Here is a 9,230-nt window from a genome sequence, read left to right as displayed (position 1 = left end):
GTTATGGAGATAAGGCAGGAACAGGATACTGATTATGATCAGCCATGATCATATTGAATGGTGGTGCAGGCTCGAAGGGCAGAATGGCCTACTCCTGCACCTATTGTCTATTGTCTATTGTCTATTATCTATTTGAAAATATTCTATTTTTAACCTACTCTCTGCTTCCTACCCAGTAACCAATCCTCAATGCATAATTTCGTAAATAGTAATGTGGTAGTGAAAAATTTGAATTTGCTGAAAAAAGGCAGCAAAGCTTTTTGTTGTGTACTCATCAGGACATTGCAGAAGAATTCATGGGATAAGCCAACATTTATAATGTATGAGAGGAGAGAGGTGATTGGTTGGCAAGCAGACTGTCAGTGACATTGTGTTGTGAGTCTTGCAACAGGGGGTTGGGTACAGCTGAAAGGTTATGCTCAAACATTGATACAAATCCACAGTCTTTGGGGCATCAGTACTGAAATTCAGATCCATATTATTCATATGTAGGCAAGGCAGAATGTCCTTTTGGCTTGACAACAGCATCCTGTTAGCAGTGAACACAGCTCTTGTTAATATTGCATACTAGGAGCATAAAGAAGCTACCTTCACTTGTTGATCAAACTTTTGAGATATCTTTAATCTGAGACAGACAGGACACTTTTTCCCTTGAATTTGTGTTTTTGCAATGTGTCCTGATGAGTACAAGATGAAAAGCTTTGATTAAATGTGACTTTTTGCAGCAATACCCACACTAATATATTGTTCCTGATTCCATCAGTCCTCAATTTGGATATTGACCTTCAGTGATGAACCTTGCTATATGTCATATAGAAATCCAAAAATACTACATGTATTGTTTCCCCTTTATTGATCCCACCACTATTAACATCCTTAAAAACACCAATACATTATCAAACCTAGACATTTGAAATCGCAACACCACTAGCATTGTTAGATCCTGCTGTCTGACGCAATTAGACAGCGCAATGTTCTATGCGAGTGTGAGGACTGCAGATGCTGGAGACTAGAGACAAGAGTGTGGTCCTGGAAAAGCACAGCAGGTCAGGCAGCATCCAAGGAGCAGGAAAATCGACCTTTCAGGCAAAAGTCCTTCATCAGGAATGCTGCCTGACCTGCTGTGCTTTCCAGCACCACACTCTTGACTCAGCAATGTTCTGTGGCTCATCCCCCAGTCCTTAAGAACCCTTAAAAGCACTTCAAATAAATCTGTCCTTTGGGCCCATCTCCCTTTATCAAGATCTCAGGATCAACATCTTGCCACTCTGACCCCATGGAGCTCCCCTCACATGATTCTTCTACTTCCTGGTCTTTCTATAAGTTCTCTAGACTTCAAGACCCCTCAAAGTTTAAACAGCCCAGAAAAACACATTCAACTGTTTCTACACTCCTCACTAAAACCTGGAGGATCTTAATTCTCCATATGAGCCTGAACTCTTGAACCAGCCACACATTAATGCCAAATGTAGGGTATACATGCCTAACTCCCCCTCAACCTCAACTTCCTTTGATGTCATTGAAATGGAGAATTCTTCATTTTTGATATGAGTCAGCTGTGACTCAGTGACAGCATTTGCTTCTGAATCAGAAGGTAGCTTGTCCAAGTTTCACTCAAGGTTTACACTCCAGCCTAATTTTAAAGGATTCCTGCATTATTGGAGGCGCTTGTCTTTCAGATGATAAATAGGAATCCTGTCAGCTCTCTTGGTGGACATAAAAGATTCTATGACATCGTTAAAGAAGAACACGAGGCGTTATCCCTGCTATCCTCTTCAATATTTATCACTCAATCAACATCACAAAAACAGGCAATCAGTCCATGGCGTAGTGCTGTTTGTGATCCCCTGACGTGTCTAATGAACAAATTGGCTGTACTGTTTCCAACAATATAATACTGACTGAGCATCAAAAGTAGGTCATTAGCTGTAAAGTGTTTTGGGATTTCCTGAAGACATGAAATTTGCTATTTTAATTGCATATCTTTTTCCTATGAAATCAACCCTTTTCTTCAAATGCCAGGAACATCCCCCAATCCTGTCACATTAAAGAAACCCTTAATTCTGCCACACCATACGTTCCTCATCTAAGGGTTTCTTAATCCAGCCCATTACCTATTCCAATAATGCCAGTGCATGGACATCCCACAGTCTACATCACATATTAGAAATTTGATTCAGCTGAAAATGAGTACATGGTGCTCAGAGGATTCACAACAGCTCATTCTCCACATGAGCGCAAGGACACCGTGAAACCTCTGCAAGCAAGTCAATGGCATGGATAGAGGGTACAACCAGCATTGCAGATGACAACATTGGAAAAATATCAAAGGCCTCATCAGAGTTCTCATGGGGAGAATTTTACTTCTTACCTCAATTATTTTCTCTTCACCCCTACAACATCTGCAACCTCAACATCACTACTCACAATGATCCCCTCCCAAGATTAATTTCCCACCTTACAATCACTCATCACAGTTCACCACTTCTACCTCATCTCACCACCAATGAAAACTCTGTTCTCTAAACATCATTGTTCACACAACATAAACGTAATTTTCCCACAACATTCACATCATCCAAACAGCAAGTTTATTTATTTAAATATTATTATAGACATTTTAAATGCTTCCAACACACACTATGGACACCTCTGAAGGAGCCCAATCTAACACGCCTGGTGATGCAATTAGTGTGGAATAAATATGCACACATTACAATCCCTAAATTCCATGATATGGTTTAAATTGGATGCAGCATGGTTGAACTCCTAGTCATATATCCCTGATTCACCTTGAATATTACCATCTGAAATGTACTACAAAATGACAAAATAGTACACACAAATTGCACTACTTTCATGAGGTATAATTTTTATGAGGGGAATACTTATTCATATAGTATTGGAACCATTGCAAAAATTAGGAATACGTTGTGAAATATGTATCAAGTGTGCAAATGACATTGCAACACATGCTATGGAACTCATTAACATAAGCATGCAAGATAGAAGATTTGTATGAATCTAAATTGTAGTCTCAATTTACTTCTGATTTTTCTCCCTTACCTTTCTATCTAGAAGACAATCATGATGCCAAGATAGGATTCCATCTATTGCACTGACTTGCCAATATATCTTTTTATGTCATCTCTGTACATGTGAACCTTCAGCATGACAGGATATCTAATGAATGTGGCTAACAGTTGAGCTTCAGCCTTAACCAATTCTTATCCTACATTCATGTGTACAAAATTCCAATGAGTGTAGCCAAATATTAATCTAAACAGTTATCCTTTTCCTAACAACCTGATACTGCAGTTAGTTGTATACACCACCACCCTGAATGAGATTAACTGTTTCAATATATATAAGGAATCAAAACTGAGCCATCTTTTATCATGTTGAATACCACACAACACATTTATTCACTGAACCATGGGGAGGGATGCAGCCATTAATTTAATGTCAGTGCTACCGGCACAATATTTTCTCTTTATGTAATTGTGGTGTTAAACATCTTGAACATAGTCCATGCCCATAAAGTGTTAGAGTGTCAAAGCTCAAAAGTATTCATCATTGTTTTGCATGCCATGTATTTCTGATTGATGTAATTAATAATTTGATTCATGGATTTATTGAAATAAAATCAGCTAGGAAAAAGTAGCACATGCAAAAAGAAACTCTCAGAAGAATTTAAGTATTTAGCATTTCTTTCAGTAGTGAAATTTGTCCGCAAAATTGCCTATGTGTTGTGGGAATTCATCCAGAGGGTTAATGCGGAAGGTCATTCTATTTCATGCGTCTAGGATTTGAGTTCATTCCCTTTCGTGAATATCCCTTTTTTCTGCTAAATCTCAATTAATGTGAGATCATTCTGACCTTCATGTGTGGATGCTGTCAATGTTAATGACTACTGCTACCTCTCCAATACGCTATTCAGTCTCACATTATTATATGGAAAAAGATGTATTAATGGTCCATATTTTGCAACTGTGATGTCAGCTACAATGGTAACATTTACGAGCATAGCAACCATGAACCTTCTAGCAGCTGCACAAGCTTGCTGACAGTATGTATGTGGCCACCAGAGGTGAACACAAGATCTAGCTGACCACTCGCCTTTATAGGCAGTCTGCCCCTTTTAAAAGGAAGCTGCACTGGAACACTCAAACCTGGAAGCAACTGAAACAGAAACATTCAAGGTGAAGAAAAAGAGTATCAACTTTGCCCACAACAGTTACTAGACTCACCGGCCTATAGTTACTAGACTCACCGGCCTATAGTATCATCGCAGGCAGAGGAGTCCAAGATATTTTCATGTTGTTTAGGAGGCAGCAATGATGGATGTGCAGAGAAGGAGAGAGGGCATTTTTCTCTCAGGGGTCAGGTGGCTCACAAGGTACATCCTCAGAAAGACATTTGAACATGTGACCTGGGATTTCAATGACCAGAACCTAATAACACAATGGAAAGATTTTTAATGGATGTTTTCTTGGTATGTTCCAATTCTGTTCATGATTTTTGCCTGATCTTGTAATGGTGTTAGGTCCATTCCGAGACATGGTGAAGAAAAGTGTATTATGATCTGGAGAAGCCCACAGAATTATGCAATCTGGCTAAAGATCAGTAATATTTTTGTTTGAAGTAAATGAAACTTAAGATCGAGGTACTTTGACAATAAGGCCAAAAGGTTTTGTAGTTTTAAATAAGCTGCACTTTACTATGCAAGTTTAGAAAAGTAAAGCAATCCAAAAAAAATACAATGATCTAACTGAAATGTATTAAAGAATCAAGTAAATGTGGGTTAATAGGTAATCTCTGGTAAAACATCTACAGACCACACATTAAGTAATGGATACATTCAAGACAATTTGCACATACTCTGCAGCAACTCCACCCTACCTCCCAATCACCCAAAATGATAATGACACTGTGATCACCAAGCCTGTTTAAAACTTATATTCCCTTGTAAGGCATTCCAATTTTTGAATTTTGAAGATTTAGCCTTGGAACTTCTGGAGTTGCTACTCCATCTAGGACTGTTTCAATGACAGTTCATGTCTGGTAGTTCAATATCATCCCTGAGTCTGTGTCCATTGGATTCTCAAAACTGTATTCCAGCACCTACGCAAGTCACAATTTCAGCACTTTTTCAGACAGGATGCTTCACTAAGCTGGCACTGCCCCTGAATTCCTCTGTATTTCACTATTTCTCAGCTTCAGTAAATTATGAATTGCTCCCAGGGCTTGTTCTGAGACCTAACTCTCTCCGACACAGTGCCAGGAATTCAGCACTACTTTCTCAGCTCCATTGAACTTCTCCTGAGGTCTGGCTAACTGGAGACTGCTAGCACCAACATTTTTATGGTCTGGAGTCTCTTCCTACTGTTTCTAAAAACCTGATTAACCATCAACCTAAAAGAATATATTTTGCTCTGATTGCCTCCAACTAACTGACTAAAACTCATTGTTGAACAGCTGTTCAGCGACCCTTGAACCGGTTTGTGCAATCTATTGAAAAGCTCATATGTCCTGCCTTTGTTCCTAGGCTGGATTCAGTGTAACAAATATTGAAATAGCCTATACAGGTACCAGATTTGACAGCACACGGTTGGGAGTATCGAAAAATAGATCTTATCATGTATATTAAATTAAAATAATCTAATGCATAAGATTGTTATGATGCATGCAAGAGAAGCAAAATAGATATCCAACATGTTCATTCTGAAATAAAACTTGACTTGAAGTCAAATGTGACACTTAAAACAAAATGGAATTTAAACTGTGATCAGTCAAGTCGTAGATAATGGTCAAGAGAAGCCTACAGCATTTGTAATATATAATTTCATTGAGAGTGAATACAACTTTGTGCATATAGAAAAGAAAGTACTGATTCATCTTCAGATTCAAAAGTTTCCACCAGGTTTTGATGGTAGAAACTTTGCATTTTATACATTACACAGCCCTGGTAGCTAGTTAACCCAGTACAGTCTTCAATAAGGATGATGGTGGTAACAAGGATGAAGTGGTAGTTTGTACCTCTCTCACAGCATTGAACATCTCAGTTTGAAGGAGATTGCATTGTTAAGTTTGCCTCATGAGAACTATCAATTAATCTTTGAAGGTCTGGCAGTGTCTGTGGAGAGATAAACAGAGTTAATATTTCAACTCCAACCTGGCTCTTCTTCAATAGTTCTGAAGAAGTGTCATACCATACTCAAAATGTTAACCCATTTTCTCTCTCCATAGATGCAACCAGACCCGTTGGATTTCTCCAGTATTTCTGCTTTTAATTCAGATTTCCAACATCTGCAGAATGTTACTTTTAATCTTTCAAGGTGAAATTCATACAATAGGAATAGTAAATGATGCTTTTACCTGCGACTAAAATTGCAGCTAAAATTCAGAAACTTCAGTGTTGAAAAGATCCCATGAACAAACAGTGAATAGAATTTGACTGGAATACGATTGAGGAAATGAACCTATTTCACAATAGTTACAATGAGTTGACATATGAGCAGAGCTGCATCATGGAGTGGTGGTACCTAGTTCTTTGAGAGATACAATGTTTACAGAATTCCAAACTGAACACACAGAAAATGTCATAATGAAATCTATAGTAAGAGGTTTTGATTATTGGCCTTGTCTAGGTAGTAATCTTGAATCACTGATAAGAAAACATATCTGCCAAAACTATGGAAACAAATGTAAAAAAGCCCCTTTGCAGTCATGATTTTGGCCACCTCAACCAATCAAAAAAATTCATGGACATTTTTGTGAGAAGAAAAATGACAATTTTGTGGTATCCATTGTTAGTCACTCAAAGTGGAGAAACGTAAAGTACACGTGTTAAAACACCAATATTCACAGAATCCCCCTACAGTGTGGAAACAGGATATTTGGCCTAACAAGTCCACACCAGCCCCCCCAAGGAATAACCCACTCAGACCCCATTACTCAACATTTACCCCTGACAATGCACCTAACCCACACATCCCTGAACAATAATTCACCTAAACTGCACATCTTTAGATTGTGGGAGGAAACCAGAGAACCAGAAGGAAACCCACACAAATACAGCGCAAATGTGCAAACCTCACACAGACAGTCGCCTGAGGCTGGTATTGAACCCAGGTCCCTGACACTGTGAGGCAGCAGTGCTGACTGATGAACAATTAATGACTTACATTCTATTTTTGATTGTCATAGATTACCAATGGAACCAATCTTAGAAATGGCGTACAATTTGATTTTTCTCTGTTCCAAATTTTCATGAAGCGAATTCCGAACATAAGACATGCTAGCAGAAATAGGCCATTCAGCCCATTGAGTCTGCTCCACCATTCAGTAAGATCATGGCTGATGTGATAATTCTCAAATCCATATTCCTGCCTTTTCACCATTGCCTTTGATTCCCTTACAGATTAAGAGTCTATCTATCTCAGCCTTGAACATACTTAATGACTTAGCCTCAATAGAGTTCTGTGGTAAAGGATTATACAAATTCACTACCCCCTGAGAGAAGAAACGTTTGCTCATCTCTGCCTTAAATGTGTGATCCCTTCTTCTGAAATTATGGAACTAGACTCTCACACAAGGAGAATTGGTGTCAAATGTACTTTACTCCCCTTTACTATTCAATATCGAACAAAGAAGCTGAAATAATTGTTAGGATTATTAAAGAACTACTCAAGAAAGAAATATTTGTTTGATATTCAAACCTCAGCATAAAATAGTGATGGACTAATCTTCTGATCAACCCCAATTCCTCTACAGAGTGGACACTCACTGAGCTCTTGAGGAAGGGAAATTTGATGGCATTTGTGAATCTGGTTCAATCAAACTTGACTGTGAAGACAAATAGTTCAATCAGCAACCATCAGTGTGCAGACAAAAGGGAATGTGGTTTCAAGTAATATCATCATGAAATTATGTTCTGAGCCCGCATTACAAGTCATACAAGCAGTGTATGAGAAATATAGTAGAACTTTGTGGAATCAAAAATATTAAGTTGAAATTAATGGAAATGGTTATAAAGACCACATAGAGTCATAGAGATGCACAGCATGAAAGCAGACCCTTCGGTTCAATTCTTCCATGCCGACCAGATATCCTAAACTAACCTAGTCCAATTGCCAGCATTTGGCCCATATCCCTCTAAACCCTTCCTATTCATATATCTATCCAGATGCCTTTTAAATGCTCTAATTGTACCAGCCTTTACCACTTCCTCTGGCAGCTCATCCATTCACGCACCACCCATTTAGAAGTGTGAGGAGGTGACTTGATTGTAGTGTATTAGCTCCTGAATAGTTTTGACAAGGTGGACATGCATCAGTTTCTAAACGGGCTGAATTGTTTTAAAATTTGGGATCATCCTTTAAGGAGAAAAAGTGAGGAGAAATTGTTTTTCTCAGAGGGCTCCATGACTTTGGAACTCTACCTGATGGTGGAGGCTGGTTCATCGAATATTTTTAAGACTGAGGCGGATAGATTCTCCTTAGATATGAGAATCAAGGATTATTCGGGTAGTGGAAATGTGAAAATTGAAACACAGATAGATCATTGAATGGCACAGCTCCTATTTCACATGTTGCTATGTTTGTATTTTCATATCTTGGTACCATATTCACTTTAAAAGGCTACTGCTGAGCTAAAATAAGCTCTCAAGGCTTTACAATCACAGGACTGTGAGACTGGCAGCTGCAGATTAGATTTCAGACCAGGTGTCTAGACTTGCGTCCTGTAGACAAAGGAAGGCAATTTGCCATTTCTGATCTTTCACACTTACTGCTCCAGTGACAACTCTATTCATTTGAATTTGCTTATGACTATTGCCAAGTTCGGCTTGTAGATTCTACTTGCTGGGAGGATTTTCAGTTTGGCTGATCCTGGGACCAGAGATGGAAATGTGTTGCTGGAAAAGCGCAGCAGGTCAGACAGCATCTAGGGAACAGGAGAATCGACGTTTCGGGCATTAGCCCTTCTTCAGGAATGAGGAAAGTTGGTCCAGCAGGCTAAGATAAAAGATAGGGAGGAGGGACTTGGGGGAGGGGCGCCGGAAATGTGATAGGTGGAAAGAGGACAAGGTGAGGGTGATAGGTCAGACTGGGGTGGGGGCGGAGAGGTCGGGAAGAAGATTGCAGGTTAGGAAGGCGGTGCTGAATTTGATGGATTTGACTGAGACAGGCTGGGGAGAGGGGAAATGAGGAAACTGGTGAAACCCGAGT

General features: G+C 39.1%; 1 long non-coding RNA gene across 2 annotated transcripts in view; it reads right to left on the bottom strand.

The window, feature by feature from the left end:
* The window catches only part of LOC122555173, a 153,932-nt gene that overhangs the window by 13,022 nt on the left and 131,680 nt on the right, over positions 1 to 9,230 (bottom strand). Inside the window, exon 3 of one of the 2 annotated variants that reach the window (XR_006313199.1) lies at positions 6,040 to 6,136. The exons of the other annotated variant lie outside the window; for it this stretch is intronic. This is a non-coding gene — a long non-coding RNA (uncharacterized LOC122555173). The remainder of the gene's footprint in view (positions 1 to 6,039; positions 6,137 to 9,230) is intronic. 2 annotated transcript variants of the gene reach the window in all.

The sequence above is a fragment of the Chiloscyllium plagiosum genome, chromosome 12 (assembly GCF_004010195.1).
Source record: "Chiloscyllium plagiosum isolate BGI_BamShark_2017 chromosome 12, ASM401019v2, whole genome shotgun sequence".
In the NCBI taxonomy this organism is placed as follows: domain Eukaryota; kingdom Metazoa; phylum Chordata; class Chondrichthyes; order Orectolobiformes; family Hemiscylliidae; genus Chiloscyllium; species Chiloscyllium plagiosum.
This window is presented reverse-complemented; position numbering and strand designations above follow the sequence as displayed.